Consider the following 22,909-nt stretch of genomic DNA (forward strand, 5'->3'; position numbering starts at 1 on the left):
GGTCTCCCAGGCGTGGCGGGGCTTTTGCTCTGGGGTTGCAGCTTCTCGCAGCCCCCCGCCGGCCAGCAAACAGACTTTGATCCTCCGAGCCGGGTCCACGTGGGGCGGGCCGCGCGGCCGCTCTGTGACAGACGGCAGCCTGGGAGGGTCCGGGAGGGGGAGCCCTTGTGTGCGGGGCCCTCGGGTGGTCGCTCCTGTCCGGAGAACCGAGATTAGGCAGACAGACTCATAAACAAGTGCAGCACGTAACTTGTGACTCTGCTCAACACCGAGCTGAGGAGTTAGTTCAGGGCGGTCCTGCGAGGGGATGGACGGAATCTTTGTAAATGTTTCAATAAAGCAAATCATCCCTATCACCACCATCCCCAGGAGAGCTTGTGTGAAGTACTATATTTCTGTCACTGATTATTTAAGGACCATTTAGGGTACGGAGTTAAAGCAGGAGAAACCTGGGTTCTGGTCCTTGCTTTGCCACTAGCCAGCTGTGTGACTTTGGGCCAGTCAACCGATCTCTCTAGACCTGTTTCTCCATCTATGAAGTAAAGGATTGGACAAGAGGAACTCTTAAGATTCCTCCTGACTTTAAAATTCTAAGGCTCTATGACTTAACATTTTATTTATAGGCTAGAAACAGCAGAACCCTGTGTCGGTTGCCATGGGGAAGGGGAGGAGCAGTAAGAATACAGAAGAATGAGCTTCTGTCCAGGTGAAGGTAAAATATAAACATATAAAAATTTAAATTACGATGAAATACTCCTAATTGTGCCAACACTAGTTTAGATTGGATACATATGTGCTGTGCTCTGAGTGGAGATTAGCTAATTTGAAAGTGAAGCCTTCCTGCTTCACAAGTGGAGAGATGGCTGGAGTCAGAGTGGCCTGAACTGGACTCCCAAAGGCCTCTCCACAGCCTCTGAACAGCAGGAAGGACCTGGAACTGCTCTGGACTGCTGGAAGACAAAGGTAGTGCTAGCCAGTGCCTCGGGGTCTGTTAAACAAGGCTTGTTTGGGGGCATGTTTTTTCATTTAAAAAAATATTTTTATTATTTCTATAAAAGATTTTTCACTTGTGTATGGTGTGTTTCTTATCTCCCCACCCAGACTAGAGGGCCAGATCCTCATCTATTTCTGTTCTTCTGGAATAGAAAAGAATGGAGGAAAATTTCTGAGACATTTATTACAGAAGAATTGATAGGACTTGATTAACTGGATATTGGGAGAGTGAAAGCTGATGAGGAGAATTTAACAAAGATGGTTTTTAACTTGACAAGGTAAATATTGCTTTAAACAGGTGAAGAAGTTGGGAAGGGGGTGCAAGGAGCTGATTTTAAGGGGAAAATACTGGGCCTGTTTTTAAGGTGCTGAATTTGAAGTCTGGATGGTGGCAGCGCTAAGGAGTGGGGAGAAGGGATTGGGGACTTCCATAATCTCCTCTCCTTTGGTGTAGACAATTGATGTTTATGTGCTCATGTATGTAAACACAGCCTCAAACCTCCTTCTAACCAGCTGCTCCTATATAGAAATTGGGAAGCCACGTTTGGGTCAAGATATCCTATGGAAATGGCCAGGAGGCAGTTGGAAGACCATTTTGCCTCCTATTGGGAGGGGCTGTGTCCCTTTATTTAAAAAAATAGATTCCTTTATGGAGTTCCCTGGTGGTCTAGTGGTTAGGATTCAGTGCTTTCACTGCTGTGGCCCGTGTTCAATTCCTGGTCAGGGGAACTGAGATCCCTCAAGCCGCTTGCGGCGTGGCCAAGGCAGGAAAAAAAGATTCCTCCAAGTGTGAGAGCTTAATGCCCAAAGAGGAATCAATAAGGAGATGTAGAAGGCAAAGATTCTCAGCAAACAAGGTAGCAATCCTTTCAAACACAAAGCGGACTGGATTGGGAGATGTTTAGACTCACATAAAAGCAGGCTCTTAGGTTCAATACAGCTCAGTAGTCACTTATGAGAACCTGCTTTGTGCAGCATCTTCTTTTTTTTTCCTCTTGTAAGCCACTTCCCAATGTGCTTTATACTCTCATAACCTGGAAGGGGAGAGGGGTGTCAGAGGTACATTTTCCAGGTTAGAAAAAGTCATAATCATGCATTCCAGAAAGAGTAATATCATTTATATAACAGCAAAACATTTCAGTCAAATAAACTTTTCTTCCCCCCACCCAGCATAGTGTAGTCAAAATACTTCAGTAGCTTGACTCAAATTTGTCCTTTTTCAGCTGGTTATCCTAGCATAGCGTTAACACGGCCAGAAGGGGGTTAAAATGAAGAGAAACCATACCATTATTCACCACCACCCCTGGAAGTTGTGGCCCCAGGATGAGTAAGATGGCTTGGCTGTTTCTTCCTAATTCTTGAGAAGTCTCCTGACAATTTGCTTGGCTTCCAAACTGACTAAACTCAGCATACTTTAAAGATGAGAAAATAATGCTTCTTTTGGAAAAAGACTGCCAGTTTGAGTGAAAGTCAAATGTTTAACACAAACTTTGCAATTTCAGAGCCCTCTAAGACCTCTCCCTGCTCTATCAACGCCAAGCTCCTCCAAATTGGAGCTTCCTAGCTCAAGGATCTAACCTGCACGTTATCAACCCAAAGTGTAGGTTTAAAAGGATTCCTGTAAAAAACAAACAAACAAAAAGTGCTAAGCACAGACACACCTCTGAATCTTGGTTTTTAAAAATCATGAGTGTATGAAGCTGTACCGTGGACAGACAGATGAAGAAAACCATGTGAAAACCAGATTACATTTGACTTTGGTGGATGGCAAATCACTTCTAGTGTTCAATCTTGAGGCAGAAATGATGGGGAAATCAGATCTGTTTGTTTTGTTTTGGAATGTATTGAATAATTATTACAAATATAAACTAAAATCTCTAGCAACCACATGAGGGCCAAGGCTTGAATTTTTAGCTGCTCCCTGAGGGAACAGGCAGTAGAAAAAAGAATAAACAAGTAACAATGCAGTAATAAAGCCAAGAAACATCACAAAAGGGCTAAGAGGTATAAGGGAAACCATATGAAAGAAAGGGTCAGAGCAGGAAACCCTACTCGGAAGCAAAGGAGAAACAGGAACAGGGTAGGGAGTAGAATGTACAGTGAGAGGCCCAGGACAAGCACTGAGCTTTCTGTATTTGTTGGTTAAGCTAAAGAATGGCAGGTGAGAGTGAATAGCAAAGGAAAACTCATTTTTCTTAGAGACTGAAAACTGGATCTAAGATCTCCGGTCATGCCTGGAAATTAAATCTAGAAATAAAGGCCCTGACACCTATACAGAAAGGCTTGTTAAAAGCATTTGTGAATTTTTTGGGTGCAGTGTTATGTAATACCAGAAATTGTGGAAGGCACAGTTAGTCAGTTTTAAGGTTTAGGCTGACTGCCCATTCTTTCTTTAGCCCTTCTACTCTAGGAGCTGGAGATTGTAATTCAAATTCAAGGTACAGAAGTTTTTAAAAAATATAATTTAATTTAAAACGTGTTTCTATGACTCTGTCCATTACTTATCTATAAAGATGATGTTGACCAATAAACTATTTTGAAAGTATTACACGCCTAATGAGTTTTAGAAAGTTCAGGGAACTGTTCCTTAAAAATTACTGACTTTGGACAAGTTATTTAAAACTCTCTAGGCCTCACTTCCCCCATCTTTTTAGTGAGGCATTCTGAGAGATGGCCACTTCACTGGAGTTAAGATGTGAGTAAAGGAGATGGTACTGCCTGCCTGATACTCTCACGGTGGGTGGGAGTGGGGGGCTTTCAGGCTACCTGTACCTGGGGTCACCATGAATCCAGGGCTGAAATTTTTAACTTGCAGATTCAGACACCACATTTTAATCATTTTACCTGGGGTAAACTGATTCATACGGACTCAAAATGGACTAATTTGCTGGCCATAACCCCCCACCCTTTGTTCACTTTGTCTTAGAGGGGAGAGCTCATTGCACAGAGCCTGCCTCTCTCTTGCGGGCAGGGCCTCTCAGAAGCAAGGTTGTATGGGGAGCAGAGAACTAGCCCAGAGGAGCTGGATCTTCCATGGAAGGGAGCAGTTCTCTCTCCTGAGCTGTTAGAGTCTCCTGCCTGTCTCTGCACATACACTCTGCCCTCCTGTGTCTGAGTTACACTCCAGTTTGCTGCCAGAGTGATCTTTTCAAAACCCAGATCTGATCATTTCAAAATACACATCCTCCTCCACCACCACCACCACCATCACAGCTGCAACCCCTCAGTGGCTTCCCAGTGCTCTGAGGAGACAAGCCAAACTCGAATGCACAGGGCTGGGCATGGTCTGGCCCTAGCTGCCCTGCCCAGCCTCATCCCATCACTGCACCTAACAGACCTGGCCTTTCTGACCACCGTGCCTCTGCGTGCTCCCTCCTGCAAAAACAGCTGTGCACACACTGTTCCCTCTGCCTGGGACACTCTTCCCTCCCTTCTTCCCCACCTTAGTTCTTGCTCATCCTTCAGCTCTCAGCTTAAGGACCACTTCCTCAGGGAAATTTTCTGTAACCCCTCTGACTGGGTCAAATCACTCTAGTACAAGTTCTCTTGGCTCCTGGTCCTGATCTTTTGCCACACAGAGCAAGAATGCAATTTACATTTATCCATTTGAGTATTTGATTAGGCTGTAAGCTCCATGTGGGCAAGGGCAGTGTGTGCTTTTGTTCATTATTGTATCTATCCCCAGCCAGCCTGGCTCAGTAAGTGTTTATTGAATGAATGAATGAATGTTGATAAATTACCTTTCTCAAGCTTAGTAATTCGTGTATTCATTCAACAGATCCTTACTGAACATCCATGTTTCCCTGTCTAGACTGGAACATGAGAATCAGAGAACCCTTTTCTTCTAGACAGTGTAGAAGACACTGTGACACAATCTTATTAATTACCTCATCGTTTTCTTTACTTCAAGCAGGCTACCACCGTTTTGCTGTGATATTATCTCACACAAGGTGCAATTAATTGAATGAAACTAGGACCCACCCTTGAAACCCACCACGGCAACATTCTAGGTTCTCAAAGTTTTCAGAGTACTTCCACATCCCTTATATAAGGGGCATGATGACCCTATAAAGTTTGCAGGGCAGATTCTACAGATTATGGGCTGAGACTCCAAGAAATGAAGAAAGTTGCTCAAGGTCCCACTGCTTTTGAGGCCCTAATTGCACCAGCAGCGTGTTTGTTTTTAACTTCATACCCAAATTTGGGAGAAACAAACTCAGTTTGAGGCTCCAGACCTCACATGCACTAACTACTACAAATCTATCATTCATCTCAGTTTTAAAGGTCTCTGGTTCTATGATTTTCTTATTAATTTGTAATTACTATAAGGACTAAGGGGAGGTGGCCTACTTGTGAGTGACACCTCTTTAACAGGTCACTCCAAAATCTGATTCTCTAGTGGTGTGCTCCAAAATTGGGTCCTGATCACACATAACTCTGTAGAGTGAATTACTCATTGTTTTGCCTACTGCTTTTATGTACCTCTTACTTTCAATTTCTTTAACAGCTGTGGTGCCTTCCAAAGGACTAACATTAGGGAAAATACTGACCCCTCACCTGGGGTGGCTTGTTAAAATGCTGATTCAGTAAGGTCAGTCGTGGAGCCTGCCATTCTGAATTTCCAATAAGCTCCTGGGGGATGCCAATGTTAGTGTTTCGCAAACCACACTTTGAGGACCAAGATGTTAGAAGCTTTTTGTTCTTAACCTTGGAAGGAGGCTATTCCGTGGAGTTAAGCTATTCCCATGCAAAAAAAAAAAAAAAAAAAAAAAATCCTCAAACTTTAAAATGTTTTGATTTTACTTTTTATTTTATATTCATCTGTCATATTTGAATTTTATTTTGTTATAAATGATATCACTTCTATATTAAAATTTTTAAATGAAATCAAATGTCTTATCCTTGTAGGAAAGCACGCCTTAAAATTAATCAAGCTCCAGGTGTGAATATGCATTTCAGTTTTTGCCTTCACTGTGTCAGAAAAAAATAATTACTTGACAGCTTTTGGAAATATTTTTGTTATTCTGACTAACATTAATGGCTCCCGAAGTCTGAATAATAGGTTGGGCTGAAGACTCAGAGTATGACTGGGGGTCTCTTGCACTCAAACCTTTCATTATCCAACATGAAAAGCCTTTGCTATCAATTACTGATCAAATCCTCATAAGGAGCCTAAAAGACTTAAAATGAATAAGGGGTGTTTAATATTTAGGCAGCACCAGGAGCAGCAATAGTCACCAAAAAGCGTAGTGGGAAGTGAGGTTAGAGATGCTTCCCTCTGCCTGTCTGCTGATTCTAGAAGAGAGCAAAGATCTAGCCTCATGGTAGCTGCATCTACAGACCATTCCCATGAGTCCTTGTTATTGACTTTATTTATGCTTTGCACTGGCTTCAAGGCTTATTCCATCATAAGGTCAGAGTTGACCATCTCTTAAACTCAAGAGAGACATCTTTCAGTCCCCAAAGTGCCACTGTCAAAACTATGGGGACTGCATTTCTAGGCGCTGCTCAGGTGCCTTCAAATGTGAGAGCAATCTTTTAATGGAAAAACCAGTGCCTGCTAAATTGGGGCAAATGGAGATTGTTTTATCTCTCAATTGCCTCCTGATGTGGAACCTAGGAAGATGGAAGAGATAAGTCTAATGGAAAAGAGCATCTGGCTCCACATGTTAGGATGAAAAGAAGGATGAGCTATTAAGCATTCCTCTCTGCTTCTGTGGCCAGACCTCTATTCCAGGCCTACATGTCTCTCAGAGCAATTATGTGAGCACTTCTAATAGGACTCCCATTCCCGCCTTCCTCCAATCTATTTAACGCAGTACTTTCTGATCAATATTCCCGTATATCAATGCTCACATGACACTCTTGCTCAAAACCCTCAGTGGCTGCCCATTAACCACAGAATAAGGCACGCCATTTTATCTAGGTATTTAAGGCCTCCTGCATGTGACCTTGTCTATCCAAACTTATCTCTCGCTCCTCTTCCACAAGCCTGCTACTCAAACCAAATTATCCCTAGGTAAGGATTGCAAGTTACCTAATGACCATGCCTCCATTTCCTCTATGTGGACCAAAATATTAACTTATCTCATTGAGTTGTTGTGAAATAGATGAGTTAATATGTATAAGATGCTTAGGACAATGCCTGGCACATGGAAAGGTCCTGTAATGGGTTGAATAGTGGCCCCCCCCCCCGAAAGATATGCCCATGTCCTAATTCCTGGAAACTGTGAAAGTTCCCTTATTTGGAAAAAGGGTCCTTTGCAGAGGTAATTAAGGATCTTGAGATGAAAAGACCATCCTGGATTATCCAGGTGGGCCTTAAATCCAATGACAAGTGTACTAGCAAGAGATACGTAAGGCTGATGAGACAGACAGAAGAGAAGACCATGTGAAGGTGGAGACCGAGATAGCTAAGGAGTGGCAACAGCCACCAGAAGCTGGAAGAGGCAGGAAAGGAATCTTCCCTAGAGCATCTGGAGGGAGCACAGACCTGCCAACATCTTGATTTCAGACTTCTGCCTCCAGACTACAGGACAGTAAATTTCTGTTGTTTTAAACCACTGCATTCATGGTAAATTTTATGGCAGCTGCAGGAAACTAATACAGGGCTAAATACATTTTAGCTATTATTATCATTAATTAATCACAAAATGTGACTTTGCCATTTCCTCTCAGCATCATTTTTTTAAATAAGTGAAGCAATTTTATTTTATTTATATTTATTTATTTATTTTGGCTGTGCTGTGTCTTAGTTGTGGCATGAGGGATCTTTAGTTGCGGCATGCAGACTTCTTAGTTGCAGCATGCGGACTCTTAGTTGCGGCATGCATGTGGGATCTAGTTCCCCGACAAGGGATCGAACCCAGACCTCCTGCATTGGGAGCACAGAGTCTTACCCATTGGACCACCAGGAAAGTCCCTCAACATCATTTTTTATCTCACTGTTCTCTTCAAGTGTCTGGTACAGTACCTTGCAATTAGAAAACAGAATTAATTTTTATAGGAAGGAAGGGAGAGAGGGAGGGAAAGAAAGAGAGAGGGAGAGCGAAAGAGAGAAAGAGAAAGAAAGAAAGAAAGAAAGAAAGAAAAGAAAGAAAGAAAGAGAAAGAAAGAAAGAAAGAAAGAAAGAAAGAAAGAAAGAAAGAAAGAAAGGAAGGAAGGAAGAAAGAAAGAGAAAGAAAGAAAGAAAGAAAGGAAGGAAGAGAAAGAAAGAGAAAAGGAAGGAAGGAAGGAGGGAAGGAAGGGAGGAAGAAAAGCCTACCCCTACCACTTAGTTGGTGCTACACACCTGCAATAGCTTTCCTGACTGTTCTATTCCATAAATTCTAACAAAGAGTGACAAAAACACTCATGGTACTTTTCATCTGCTGCCCTGTGGTGTACCTTGTATGTCTCTCTCCCCCCAGAGCTGCTGCTTCTTTTTTTTTTTTTTTTTTTTTTTTACTATTTATTTATTTATCTATTATTTTTTAATCCCTCCCCTCCTTTCCTCTTTGGTAACCATAAGTTTGTTTTCTATGTCTGTGGGTTTATTTCTATTAATATTTTGTACATAGGTTCATTTGTATCGTTTTTTACTTTTAGATTCCACATATAAGTGATATCATCTGTCCCCAGAGCTTTTTGAGGACAAGGATCATTTCTTTTATCTTTCTGGATCCCAAGGGCCTAGCACATAGTAAGTAACTCAAGTCCGTGGCAATAATAATAATCCCATTGGCAAACGTTGTCTACTAATTTGTTACTCATTCTAGAGTTTCCTTAAGCCCTAGTAGGTATTGTGTTCTTGTCAATGCTAGCAGTTTGCTCCTTGTGTCAACTGCCTTTCCCAACTAATGCAGAACCTTCTAGTCGTAATATATTTCCAGGAGCAGCAAGAGGAAGATGAGCTTAAACAGACTAATTCTTCCCCTGGGGAGACTCATGTTGAAATAAGTGGGCTATAGGCCTATGCCTGAAAATCCTTCCTTACACATACAGAGGTATTGGTTTTCCTGGTGTTTCTCACAGTGGAATTATTCCATTATTTGTTCACTTGTGAGCCTGTTTTCTGTGCGATCCACATAACTCCTTAGGTTGGTTGGTGAACCCGTAAACAGCAGGGAGCCCGCTCAGCCTTAAGTTTCTCCCACCTGATGACTGTTATTCTCATGGCTCAATGCAGATCTCTCCTTTTTTTTTTTTTCCTCCACACAGTTTGAGAACTCAGAGATTGACCACTACTTGCTAATGTGATATCAGATTGACTTAAAAAAAAAAAATTTTCCTTATTTGGACATATTTTCAAACTTAAGAAAAAGTTTCAAGGACACTCCCCCCCATGCACCCTTTACCTAGATTCACCTGTTGTTAACATTTTACCCCATTTGCTTTAGCATTTGCTCTTTCTCTTTCTCTTTCTCTTTTGAACCATATGAAGGTGGGTTCCACACATTAGGATCCTTCACCACTAAAAACTGTGTACATTTCCTAACAATAGGAATATTCTCAACATAACCACAGTGCATTTTTACCAGCTTTATTTATTTATTTTTATTGAGAGGACTTCTTTATTTTTTAATTTTTATAAATTTATTTATTTTATTTATTTATTTTTGGCTGCTCTGGGTCATTGTTGCTGCACGTGGGCTTTTTCTCTAGCTGCCGCGAGCCGGGACTACTCTTTGTTGCGGCGCGTGGGCTTCTCATTGCGGTGGCTTCTCTTGTTGGGGAGCTCAGGCTCTAGGTGCGTGGGCTTCAGTAGTTGTGGCGCGTGGGCTCAGTAGTTGTGGCTCGCAGGCTCTAGAGCACAGACTCAGTAGTTGTGGTGCACGGGCTTAGTTGCTCCGCGGCATGTGGGATCTCCCCGGACCAGGGCTTGAACCCGTGTCCCCTGCATTGGCAGGCGAATTCCTAACCACTGCACCACCAGGCAAGTCCCGGGAGGACTTCTTAAAACACATATCTCTCACGGAAAAGCCTGCCCTTAGCAAGGCACAGCAGGATTCTGGAGACCGTGGGAATCCCTTCACAGGCTCCTCCAGCCATGTACTCTGCTCGCTTCACCTACTGCTCCAGCTTTACCAACTTTATAAATTTACATTGTCCATATTCCAATTTTGTCAGTTGATCTAATAATGTCTTTCGTAGCATTATCCACACTGCCCCCTCCTGTACAGCATCAAGTTTTGGGTCAAGCTTGAATTTAGTTGTCTTTTCCCTTTAGCCTCCTTTAATCTAGAACATTTCCACAGCCTTTCTTTGTCTTTTATGATGTTGACATTTTTGCAAGAATACAGTTCCCTTTGCCTTTTTTTTTTTTTTAAATAGAACATTCCCATATTGTATTTGTCTGATGTTTTTGTTTATGCATTCTTGGCTGGAATATTGCAAACTGATATTTTGTCCTTCTAAGGGTATCACAGCTGGAGGCACACAACGTCCATCTGCCCCTTGTTGGTAATGTAAATTTTTCTCACCCATCAAGGTGCTGCTCAGTTTCTCCACTGTATAATTAATTTTTTTCTCCCTTGAACTAGTAAGCAGTCTCTGGAGAGATTTTTTTTCTTTGGCTGCGTTGGGTCTTAGTTGCTGCGTGGGGGCTTTCTCTAGCTGCGGCAAGCAGGGGCTACTCTTCATTGTGTTGCGCGGGCTTCTCATTGCAGTGGCTTCTCTTGTTGCAGAGCACAGGATCTAGGTGCGCGGGCTTCAGTAGTTGCAGCACGTGGGCTGAGTAGTTGCAGTGCGCGGGCTTCATCAGTTGTGGCTCGCGGGCTCTAGAGCACAGGCTCAGCAGCTGTGGCACACGGGCTTGGTTGCTCCGCCGCATGTGGGGTCTTCCTGGACCAGGGATCGAACCCATGTCCCCTGCATTGGCAGGCAGATTCTTAACCACTGCATCACCAGGGAAGTCCCTGGAGAGATACTTTAAAACCATGCAAATACCAGAAAACTACTAGAGCTAATCAATGAATTTGGTAAAGTTGCAGGATACAAAATTAATGCACAGAAATCTCTTGCATTCCTATACACTAATGATGAAAAATCTGAAAGAGAAATTAAGGAAACACTCCCATTCACCATTGCAACAAAAAGAATAAAATACCTAGGAATAAACCTACCTAGGGAGACAAAAGACCTGTATGCAGAAAACTATAAGACACTGATGAAAGAAATTAAAGATGTTACAAACAGATGGAGAGATATACCATGTTCTTGGATTGGAAGAATCAATATCGTGAAAATGACTATACTACCCAAGCAATCTACAGATTCAGTGCAATCCCTATCAAATTACCAATGGCGTTTTTTACGGAACTAGAACAAAAAAATCTTAAAATTTGTATGGAGACACAAAAGACCCCGAATAGACAAAGCAGTCTTGAGGGAAAAAAAGGGAGCTGGAGGAATCAGACTCCCTGACTTCAGACTATACTACAAAGCTACAGTAATGGAGACAATATGGTACTGGCACAAAAACAGAAACATAGATCAATGGAACAAGATAGAAAACCCAGAGATAAACCCACGCACCTATGGTCAACTAATCTATGACAAAGGAGGCAAGGATATACAATGGAGAAAAGATAATCTCTTCAATAAGTGGTGCTGGGAAAACTGGACAGCTACATGTAAAAGAATGAAGTTAGAACACTCCCTAACACCATACACAAAAATAAACTCAAAATGGATTAGAGACCTAAATATAAGACCAGACACTATAAAACTCTTAGAGGAAAACATAGGAAGAACACTCTTTGACATAAATCACAGCAAGATCTTTTTTGATCCACCTCTTAGAGTAATGGAAATAAAAACAAAAATAAACAAATGGGACCTAATGAAACTTCAAAGCTTTTGCACAACAAAGGAAACCATAAACAAGATGAAAAGACAACCCTCAGAATGGGAGAAAATATTTGCAAACGAATCAATGGACAAAGGATTAATCTACAAAATATATAAACAGCCCCTGCAGCTCAATATTAAAGTAGCCAACAACCCAATCCAAAAATGGGCAGAAGACCTAAATAGACATTTCTCCAAAGAAGACATACAGATGGCCCAGAAACCCATGAAAAGCTGCTCAACATCACTAATTATTAGAGAAATGCAAATCAAAACTACAATGAGGTATCACCTCACACCAGTTAGAATGGGCATCATCAGAAAATCTACAAACAACAAATGCTGGAGAGGGTGTGGAGAAAAGGGAACCCTCTTGCACTGTTGGTGGGAATGTAAATTGATACAGCCACTATGGAGAACAATACGGAGGTTCCTTAAAAAATTAAAAATAGAATTACCATATGATCCAGCAATCCCACTACTGGGCATATACCCAGAGAAAACCAGAATTCAAAAAGTCACATGCACCCCGATGTTCATTGCAGCACTATTTACAATAGCCAGGTCATGGAAGCAACCTAAATGCCCATCAACAGACGAATGGATAAAGAAGATGTGGTACATATATACAATGGAATATTACTCAGCCATAAAAAGGAATGAAATTGAGTCATTTGTTGAGACGTGGATGGATCTAGAGACTGTCATACAGAGTGAAGTAAGTCAGAAAGAGGAAAACAAATATCGTATATTAACGCATGTATGTGGAACCTAGAAAAATGGTACAGATGAACTGGTTTGCAGGGCAGAAGTTGAGACACAGATGTAGAGAACAAATGTATGGATACCAAGGGGGGTAAGACACGGGGGGGGTGGGGATGGTGGTGTGCTGAATTGGGCGATTGGGATTGACATGTATACACTGATGTGTATAAAATTGATGACTAATAAGAACCTGCTGTATAAAAAAATAAATAAAATAAAATATAAAAATTAAAAAAAAAATACCATGCAAATATCTTGCATATTTACATTCCCCCCTTAAATTTAGCATCCATTGATGGTTCCTGCCTGATCCCATCTTTATTCTCATGATTACCAAATGATTTTCTGGTTCCAGCGGTCCCTCCACGTTTATCAGTCAACCCTCAGTATTCTATGTATGTATGTACGTATCTATCTATCTATCTACCTATCTATCTATCTATCTATCTATCTATCTATCTATCTATCGTCAGTAAGGGCATTCATGAATCCTCTTTTTTCAGTGGTTTATAATTCATCACTATTCTTAATTTTGGTGCTGAATTTGTCGCAGATTCAGCCAGCGGGACCTCTTTCAGACTGACTCCTGTGTCAGATAGACATTTAATGAAGATTTCTAGATTTCGATTGAAAGGTAAAATACAAGACTTTAATAGTTATTCTATGTACCCTAGCATAATAGGAGAGAACGTAGTGGTGGTTAGGGTTTGGAGTTGAAATAGATCCTGGGTTGAGTCTGGCTTTCTGATTTATTGGCAGTGTTCCTTGGGTAGATTACTTACCCCTTTCTGTACCTCAGTTTCCTCATGATAGTGTGATAATATTAGAAGCATAGGGCTGTTGTGAGATCTAAGTGAGATAATGCATGTAAACTACTTAGTAGAAGAACGGATACATAAGTACTTGATGCTTGTGGGTTAGCGCCATTATTTCATTTCCCCATATGACAGCTTATACATGAGCTGGCTTGTCTCAATTGCTCCTGCTGCTTCCTACTGCTAGCAGCCATCATCTAAAGTCACCCCCGATTCATATCTATCTGCCCTTTTATAATACATGTCAATTAACTGAATTGTTGAACATTGTAGGTCTCCAGGGATCCAGAGGTAATCTAGCCCCACTTTCCTTAGCTGAAGATGAGGAGTCTGAGACCCTGAGAGGTTAGATGGACTGCTCCAGGTCATCCAGGAAGAGTGGAAGAGCTCCAAGGGGTGCCCAGTCTTCAACTACACACTCTGTATGTCACAGCCTATCTCTACCACGATCAAGAGCAACATTCAGGGACTCCCCTGGTGGTCCAGTGATGAAGACTCCATACTTCCACTGCAGGGTTCAATCCCTGGACAGGGAACTAAGGTCCCGTGGCCAAAAAAAAAAAAAAGCAACATTCAGTTGGTTTCTTTTCCCAGTCAAGTGGTATTATTCAAAGCATCAGTGGGAAAGTATCTCATTTTCTGTATGACTCATCCTCGTTCCAAGATTAACTAACATGCTCCACTTTCATTCTTTGCCTCCCACTCAGTTTCACATCCAGCAGGAGCCCTGAGAGTCTCTGTGCCCTCTCTGCCCCACCCCACCCTGTTCTCTCCCCTCCCCAGCTGTGCTGTTACCTCCTGGCCCCAGACTGTCCCACCATCCTCAGATTCCACTGGCCATTTTTGTTGGACTCTGGTTTAAGAAAGGCATGTCTTCCTGAAATACCACTCTAAGCTATGTTGAAAATAGAATAAAGAAATATACTTAAGTTGCAGCAGATGTACAGGGACAAGTGTTTGTCCATATGTTTCCAACATTCCATTAAGGTCCAAGCATTATAGCAAAAAGCGTGTATTTCTGGACATATACATTTTATTTCAACCTCCTCCAAAAAGAAAAAAAATTAAGGATTCTTCTGATGTGCTAAGATGTTGTGGAACCAAATAGAACTGGGAATAAACGTGCCATTGGCTGAGGCTTGGGGGATCTTTTCATTGTGCCAAGATTTTTGGTTTGGGGCTGTTTTCTGAAGCACATTCTGACCTGTATAATTTGACCCTGCTTACATCAAAATGCTAGTAAAATACTGAAATATTTATAGATGGAATGCTATGATGTCTGGGATTTGCTTCAAAATAATCCATGTATGTGGAGGAAAGTGGGTTGGGGGCATAAATGAAGCAAGATTGGTCATGAATCGATAAGTGATGAGTACGTGGGGCTTCTGCATCTTCTTATATGATCAAAATGATCTATAATGAAAAGTATTTAAATGCTAGTTCAAATTTTCATAATTTACTTTCTACCTTCCCCCCCCCAACCCCCCGTTTATTTCTATCTGTTTATTTTTTGCTCTGCTTCTCCCAAATCTGCCCTTTCTTGAAAGCCATTTCTGGCTGCACACCCTTTAATAAAATCTTCCTGACTGCTTTAATCCACTAAATTACTAACACCTCTTAGCACCTAAATGTGTGAGTTAGTCTTGTAGCCCCCTAGCTTGGACACTTTTTAAGGGCAGGGCCTAAACCTTATACTTTAGGGTAAAGCCCACACTGCATGGCCTAAAGACTGCCTCAGTCAGTTCTTCCTAATTGATGGACATGCTTGTTGGTAGATTGGAAAAGATTGGTGAAAAGTGTTCTGAAAAGTGTCGATGTAAAGAACAGTCTATAGATTTGTCATTTTTTTTTCTTTAAAGCTTGTCTACATAGAATTTGAAATATCTCATTTTACCTTTAGGGAGAACTGGCTTAAGAGAAATACGTCTCTCAATTGAAGCATATCATGCTAGGCAGTGATTCAGGAGCAATTGATGTAAATGCTAATGAATAGTTTACCCCAAAGGAGACTTAACGAAATCAAATCCTATACGTGGGAATAATCTTAGAACTTTGCATCTCCCCCACTGCACAGTCTAATGGAAGGAGGCAGTAAGGTGGGAAAATACCAAGAAGAAAAATGTCAGATTTTAGCTTTCAAAATTTTGCCAGGGAGCCATCTAAGGACCATCTCATTTTAGGTTTGTCCATGCTGGTTTAATGCAGGGTGAGAGCCAAATTCAAAGGGAATCTCACTGAGCTGCAGTTTGCTTATTAGTTCCCCCACACAAACTGATCTTTCAAAATGCTCAGAACTGGTGCTTTTTCAGACCAGGGGAAGAGCCACTGCAAAGCTGGAAAGAGTCCAAGAGAAATTTCTCTTTCTTTCTTCTCCCACTGGGGAGCACAGGGAAATCATCCCTGTGTTGAGAACTTCTCCCGTTTGTAAGTCCTCCTGGGAAGGAGGTGCCACAGCCTCCCTCTAGATCAGATTTTACTTTAATAATAGCCCTCAGAATGAGAAAAATCCCTTCCATCAGGCTAACCTGAAAGCCATCACTCTGCAGTTTCCTAGGTTGTGGATACCGTCGCTCACTATCTTCTGTATTCGTGTTCCATTGATTCGTCTTCAGCCTTCTCTTCTCTGGGGAAAATAATCCTTGAAGAGGGTGGATCAGGGAAGTGCAATTGTCTGGCATTCGGGCAAAGCACAGAAGAGCCAAAAATACAGACTAGTCTGCCTTCGCCTGCAGAAGCTCCCCACAGAGCCTCTCTGAGAGGGTCTTTCGAGGCTCCCCTGGAGCCGACTGTTCAAAAGAACAAGTGAGGCCTCACAATAGAGAAGCCCTGTTCTCTCCATGAAACACTGGTTGGGATGACAGAAAGAGTTACAGCAAGAGAGTGTTTGGTTAGACTTAAGGAAGAACTGTGGGGAAGTGCAAACTTGAACCAAGAGGTTGGAGGCATTATGAAGCCTTTGCCCCCAGATAATCAGTAGTCTTGGACGCTTTCATTGGTCACCTGCAGTGAAGCAAGTGAGCCAAATGACCTCTTGAAATGCCTTCCAGCTTTAGTGTCCTTTGATTCTAGAAACCCAGCAAGTTTCCATTCTGCTCTGATTGTACTCTGAACTCCATGTGAGTGACCTTGACTGGGCTTTAATCACTCCACTCACTCTCTAGATTTCCTCAACTGTAAATCACCGGTGGTTGTAATGGGTGGCAAGTCCAAGGGGCCAGGAAGCTGTATGACTTGCAGTGGCCAGATTTCTTCTAAATAAGGTGGCACTTTTGAGACGGTTGTTAATGGTGTGTGGCTGAGCTCCTGCAGATAGGCCTAGTGGAGAGAGTTTGGATGGAAGTTTTCCAGGCTATCCAAAGGATATTTTCCCCCAGGAGTAATGCATTTTAGGGCACTCTTAGGCGTGCTGCAAATAGGGGACCTTGTTTTTCAAAAAGAGAGATCTGAGGAGTTTACATTCTGTTCCCCCAACACCCTGAAATGCCTTCTAACTACAGCATGAGTTAAACATAAGCATGGGGGGCTTCCCTGGTTGCGCAGTGGTTGAGAATCTGCCTGCCAATGCAGGGGACACAAGTTCGAGCCCTGGTCTGGGAAGATCCCACATGCCACGGAGCAACTGGGCCCGTGAGCCACAACTACTGAGCCTGCGCGTCTGGAGCCTGTGCTCCGCAACAAGAGAGGCCGCGATGGTGAGAGGCTCGCGTACCGCGATGAAGAGTGGTCCCCACTTGCCGCAACTAGAGAAAGCCCTCGCACAGAAACGAAGACCCAACACAGTCATAAATAAATAAATAAATAAATAAAAGAACGTGAATTTCTTTAAAAAAAAAAAAAAAACAAACATAAGCATGATGCTGGGTGTGTACTATCTCTCAACAAATACTTATTTCTTGACTGATGTTGTGGGATGTGTCTCCTGCATTCAGTGAAAATGCCCACATTCAAACTTGACCACTAGGAAAGGCCAGCAGCCGACAGGCCCCTCTGGGAAGCTATAGCATAAATGGTGCGTTCTTCTTCATCAAAGACTTTGGGCTGACCATGACTTTGAGAGCCAGGTTTTATAAATGAGTGACCACAACCACAAACCACAGGGCGTTAAGAGTTCATGTACAGAAGCAGGAGGAGACATGTGTCACACATTTCCCTATCTTGTCTGCCACAGTGGAATACAAAGGGCAAGTGGCCTTGTCTTTGGAAATGAAGGACAGATTTATCTGGCAGCTGTTACCCAAATGGCAGGTCTGTCTGTTCGGCAGAGGCAGAAATCACTGAGCAGCGCTCCCAGGCACAGACTTGGAGCCACACTCCACTCTTCAGGGTGGGCACTTGGGTAACAGAGGACAACTAGGCAGTTTGGGTAAGAATGCCTGTTTCTTTGTTCTTCTACTTACATAGTAAAAAGAGCACTGGATCAGAGTCAGGAAACCTGGCTGCTAGGCCTGGCTCTGACAAATAGTCCTTGCCACCTTAAACAAATTCCTTTCTCTCTCAGGGTCTCGGTTCTGCCTCTGCTAATTTAGAGATTCATTGGTGTAATTCAGATGCTGGGGCCCCACCCAGACCTACAGAATCAGTCTCTAAAGGTGAGGACTGGATAAGTGAAGTTTGCAAAAGCTCCCCAGGAGGTTCTGATGTGCACACCATAAAAAAGGACCACCGGATTAAGATTGATTCTCCGGGATTGAGAGGAAAGATGAAAGGCTGTAGGTAGCTCCATACAGCTGACAGTTTATCCCTTAGCTCAGCTTAGGGCCCTCCATCTCCAAGTGTGGTCAGGGGCTCACTGCCTGTCTGTGCAGTTTCTCCTGTAGTGTTTGGGATTGGTTTTGAAAGTTTATACTGTCTAATGAAAATGCCGGTGTGCTCAAGCCTTGAATACATTAAAAAAATAGTTAAGATAATTCTATAATTACCAGACATGACCTCACGAGTTACCTTTATCCTAATGGAATCTGCTGAGAATGCTTCTTCTCCCCTTCTGGAGATGTGATCTACAACCGCCTAGGTTCTCTAACAGGGACCTCTGAGAAAGCCCTCTGGCCGAGCTAGAGATGTTGAAAAGGGTTACGCTCACAACAGTTTTCTCATCTGAGGACTTTCCTTCGAAGGTCTTACACACATCTGCGGGTGGTGAGATTATCTGGCAGGGAGCCCAGGAAGGCCCAGACCCTGTCCTCTGGCCAGCAGCCCCTCTCCATGAGGTCCTCAAGGGAAACCCATGCTCAGAGAACGAGGTGACAGCAAGGGCTGCGACTCTGAGACACGGGCCCTGACCCCCAACATGGAGCCCGTTGTCTGGGCTGGACTGAGTTCACACAGAACCCCTTTGACTTAAGCATGAGGCAGCTTTTTTCCTTTATCGTTTTTACATAAGTCCACCCCCAAGGCTGGTTCTCACCATGTCCGGAGGAGAGGACAGTCCAGGCAATAAGAAAAGAACACAGGAGCGGAACTGCAGGGTAGAGGGCGCTTGTGCCACGACCAGGAGCAGAGCAGGTCCAGGCCGCCCACCTCAGGCCTCCCAGGTAGGGGCAGCTGTAGCCTGTTTGACTTGACAGACAACTGGAAGAGTCCCCAAAAAAAAGGAATGCCAGAGAGAGCCAAAGAGAAGGCAGACGCTACTTCTCCAGCAGGAGAGAGTGTCCAGAGAGAAAAAAAAAAAAAAATGATGGTCCACCTTCTGCTTAAAGGCAGCTAGGAAGAGACTCTGGCATCCCCGAGGACCACTCACTGGGGTTGAGTTCCCAAGTGTACCCCTCTTGTTAAGAGCAGAGATTGTGTTTTTCTCCCCTGTTTTCCTAGGATTAGCATAGTTCCTGGCATAGGGTGGGTCCCAGGTACTGATAGACTGAGTGTCTATGCCCCAAAATTCGTATGTTGGAGCCCTAACCCCCAATTTGATGGGACTTGGAGATGGGGCCTTTGGGAGGTCATTAAGGTTAGATGAAGTCGCGAAGGTGGGGCTTTTATGATGGCATTAGTACCCTTATAAGAAGAGGCACCAGAGAGCTTGCTCTCTGTCTCAGCATGCACAGAGAAAAAGCCATGGGAGCACACAGACAGATGGCAGCCACTTGCAAGCCTTCATTCTGTAGGCCTCAGAATGAAACCTACCTTGCCAGCAGTTTGATCTTGGACTTCTAGCCTCTGGAATTGCGAGATATAAGTTTCTGTTTAAACCATTCGGTCTACGGTATTTTGTCATGGCAGCCTGAGCTAAGACCGTGCTCCATACATTTTAATTGAATGAGTGAAAGACTGAACAAATGAATAGAATTTTGCTTTCCGTAGAGGTATAGTAGGATGGGTACAATACCACATTCTCTGAGATGCTAAGGATGCTCAACTCAAACAGGCTTAAGCAAAAATGGAGACTGTATTGGTTCATGTAACTGAAAAGTCCAGGAATTACTCTTTGAGCACAGCTGGCTTGAAAGACACCAACACTGCCTTCAGGAATGTTTCTCTCTCTCCATCTCTCTGCTCTGTTTTGTTCTGTGTTGACTTCATACTCAGCAGCAGTTCTCCAAGCTTCTCTGTGACCAGCTTAGCAACCCCAGTTGAAAGCAATTATTGCTTTCCCAGTAGTTGTCACAGAAGTCCCATGGTTGACTCTCATTGGACTGACTCAGGACACATGAGCCTCCTGAATGCCCTCGTGGCTAGAGAGTTGGGAGGTGTGGATGGGTGATGTGCTCCTCCACAGGGGCTGTAGGGTCAACCTCGCAGGAATCTCTTGGCTTCCGGAGGGGGAGGGAAGGTTCCCCAAAGGCAAACCAGGCCCCTTACCTGAAGAATGAGACTAGATACTGCTCAGGCAAAACAAACACAGAAACAGCAGGTGTCCAACACGGGTAGTATGTGACTTTCGTGGATTAATATGAACAGCAAAGCCATAAATTAAGATTTTTGTTTATACATCGCTGTTAAGGTTAATATTGTGGGTAATTATTTTGCTTTAGTTGAAATAAATGGGAATGTGAAAATGAGAATATGCTTAAATTTTATACAAAAGTCTTATCCAACAGGATCCTTTCAAAAATAACTTTTTTTTTCTGGTTATGCAAGTAATACTTATACATTATAAAAATTTTCAGAAAATACAGCAAAGTACAAGGAAGAAAATAACCATCCCTTATAATTCTAAAAAATACTAACTACTAAAATCTTTTCTGTAACTTCCAGACCGTTTTTAATTTTATATATGTGTTGTGTATTGTGCAATCTATTTTACAGAATGTATTTTAAGAAATATATTTGAGGGGGCTTCCCTGGTGGCGCAGTGGTTGAGAATCTGCCTGCCAATGCAGGGGACATGGGTTCAAGCCCTGGTCTGGGAGGATCCTACATGCCACGGAGCAACTGGGCCCATGAGCCACAGTTACTGAGCCTGCGCGTCTGGAGCCTGTGGTCCGCAACAAGAGAGTCCGTGATAGTGAGAGGCCCGCACACCGCGATGAGGAGTGGCCCCCGCTTGCCGCAATTGGAGAAAACCCTCGTACAGAAACAAAGACCCAACACAGCCATAAATAAAATAAATAAATAAATAAATAATTTTTTAAAAAAGAAATATATTTGAATGTTGAACATTTTTTCATGTTTATAAATATCTAAATCATTGTTTTTAATAACCACACAGTATGATATTTATTTAACCAATCGATGGACACTGTTTTCAATTTTTCACTATTATAAACAATGCTCCCATGGACAGCCTTGACCATATAACTTTACACACTTGTGAGATTATTTCTCTGTGATAAATCCTGAAAGTGAAACTGCTGTGACAAAAGGCACAGGTAGTTTTAATTATGGTGCATATAAAAAACTAGCTGTTTATGTCTTTTGCTCATTTATCTATTTTCTGGTTGATTTATAAAAGTTCTTTACATATTAAGGATATTATCTCAGGTTGAAATTTCCAGAAACTTGACTCTGAGACAGATTCCCATGCAGGAGTTTATCCCTTGGGATCAAGACCTAAGAGGGAGTGAAAAAAAAAAAAAAGCAGGATTGGGCAGAAGGCCTCACTCAGCTGACCCCCATGGAGAGCTCTGGAGCTGAGGTGCCTTTCACAGTTCTGTCTTTATACTCCTTTACTGACCAGTCATTGGATGAGAGCTGCCCCCAGGAAGGGGGAATGACTGTGCAAAGTGGCTCCCTGCAGCTGAGGACAGTTGTAGAGGAGGAGCCCAGCTGTGAGCTGTTAGACACCTATACTCCCAACAGCTGGGGAGACCCCAGTACTGTAGGTGGGATCTGGGTGATGCACCCCAGCATCCACTACAGAGAGCTCTGACTATCATGTACGCTGTGGATGTTTTTCCTACTTTGTCATTTGTCTGTTGACTGGTTAATAGTTATTGTTTGCTTGTTTTACTGAGTTTTTAAAAATGTTTTATAGAGTCAATTTGGTTTTTTTTCTTAATGGTTTCTGACTTTTATATCATCCTTAAAAAGTCCTTCCCCACTCCAGGATTAATTAAAAAAAATCTATTTTCCTCTACTATTCTCATTTTTGTTCCTATTTACATCTTTAGTCCTTCTAGAATTTATTGTGATTTAAGGAATGAAGTAGGTATCTTTTGTAATGATAAGGACTAGTTTTCCCAACACCATTTATTAAATAATGCATCTTTTCCCCATGGATTTAAAATGCCATCTTTAGCAAAACTAATTAACTATGTTTCATTTCATTTCTAGCTCACTATGCTGTTCTGTTGATCTGTCCATACTTGTACTAGTGTAACACTGGTTTATTTTATTTTTCAGTTGACATACAGTAAAATTCACTCCTTGGGATATACAGTTCTGAGTTTTGCCAAATGCATAGAGTTGTGTAACCACCACAATCAAGATAGAGAAGTTCCATCATTCCCCCAAATTCCCTCATGCTGCCCTGTTGCAGTCAAATCTCACCTCTCCCTTTAACCACCAGCAATCACTGATGTGTTTTCTGTCCCTGTTTTGCCTTTTCCAGAATGGTATATAAATGGAAACATACAGTATGTAGCCTTTTGAGTCTGGCTTCTTTCACTCAGCACAATGTCCTTAACGATCCTTCCATGTAGTTGCACGTATCAATTGTTCCTTCCATTTTATTGCTGAGCTCTAGTCTACTGTGTGAATGTGCGGCAGTCTGTTTATTCATTCCCCAACTGAGGGACATTTGAACTGTTTCCAGCTTCTGGAGTAAAGAAGCTGATGAATAAAGGTGCTGTAAATATTCAGCTTTTGTGTGAATGCAGTTCTTCACTTCACTTGGATAAATACCCAGGAGTGGGATTTCTGGGTCCTACTTTTAATTACCACATATGTATCTGAACATTGTCATGTGTATTCATATACAAAGAGGAAAGTGACTCCCTCGTTATCTTATTACTCTTCTTAATCTTCTTCTCCTTCTCTTCTTCCTCCTCCTTTTTATTCCGTTAGGATATCAGCTGGAGTTACATTAAATTTGCTGATTTGTGTAGGAAGCCACCTATTTTAGGTCATGT

The 22,909-nt window shown here is 42.5% G+C and overlaps 1 protein-coding gene across 1 annotated transcript in view; it reads right to left on the reverse strand.

Annotated features, from left to right (window-relative positions):
• The window catches only part of RD3 (RD3 regulator of GUCY2D), a 411,139-nt gene that overhangs the window by 99,971 nt on the left and 288,259 nt on the right, over positions 1-22,909 (reverse strand). The gene's annotated exons all lie outside the window — the stretch shown is intronic.

This window comes from Balaenoptera borealis (genome assembly GCF_965194805.1).
Source record: "Balaenoptera borealis genome assembly, chromosome: 1".
In the NCBI taxonomy this organism is placed as follows: domain Eukaryota; kingdom Metazoa; phylum Chordata; class Mammalia; order Artiodactyla; family Balaenopteridae; genus Balaenoptera; species Balaenoptera borealis.